This window comes from Sinocyclocheilus anshuiensis, unplaced genomic scaffold, assembly GCF_001515605.1.
Source record: "Sinocyclocheilus anshuiensis isolate Anshui unplaced genomic scaffold, SAMN03320099.WGS_v1.1 scaffold14, whole genome shotgun sequence".
NCBI lineage: Eukaryota > Metazoa > Chordata > Actinopteri > Cypriniformes > Cyprinidae > Sinocyclocheilus > Sinocyclocheilus anshuiensis.
In genome coordinates this window covers 571,092-571,485 of record NW_015544139.1, presented here as the reverse complement: position 1 = coordinate 571,485, position 394 = coordinate 571,092, and the positions used below count along the sequence as shown (strand labels likewise).

The 394-nt window shown below is 37.1% G+C and overlaps 1 protein-coding gene across 1 annotated transcript in view; it reads right to left on the bottom strand.

Moving 5' to 3' along the window:
• The window catches only part of LOC107695022 (fibroblast growth factor receptor 3-like), a 44,274-nt gene that overhangs the window by 20,087 nt on the left and 23,793 nt on the right, over positions 1–394 (bottom strand). The gene's annotated exons all lie outside the window — the stretch shown is intronic.

Below are 394 nucleotides of genomic sequence, written 5' to 3'. Positions count from 1 at the left end.
CACAATTTGAGTTGAATTACTGAAATAAATGAACTTTTCCATGACATTCTAATTTATTGAGATGCACCTGTATAATAACAGAGCCATTTTCCTTCATTTAATCTTCCCATAAATTCAGTTTATAATGTTGACTGTCATGTGGTCAGGTCTGTGCTTATGCTTCCTAGCAACTAATGCCAAAAATCAGAGCATAAATACTTACAGTAACATCCTTTAGCTAAATTAATAGTCATTAGACTATTAATTTAGACGACGATACGATGGTGCCGCAGACGGCCGCCTCAGTGCTTGGCTCTCCAGTGTTTGTACTGTTTTTGTTAGTTTTTCCTGTTTTTTGTTTCTCAAACACGATCAGTTTTACCAGGGATGAGCTGCTGAACATTCGGCAGAACAC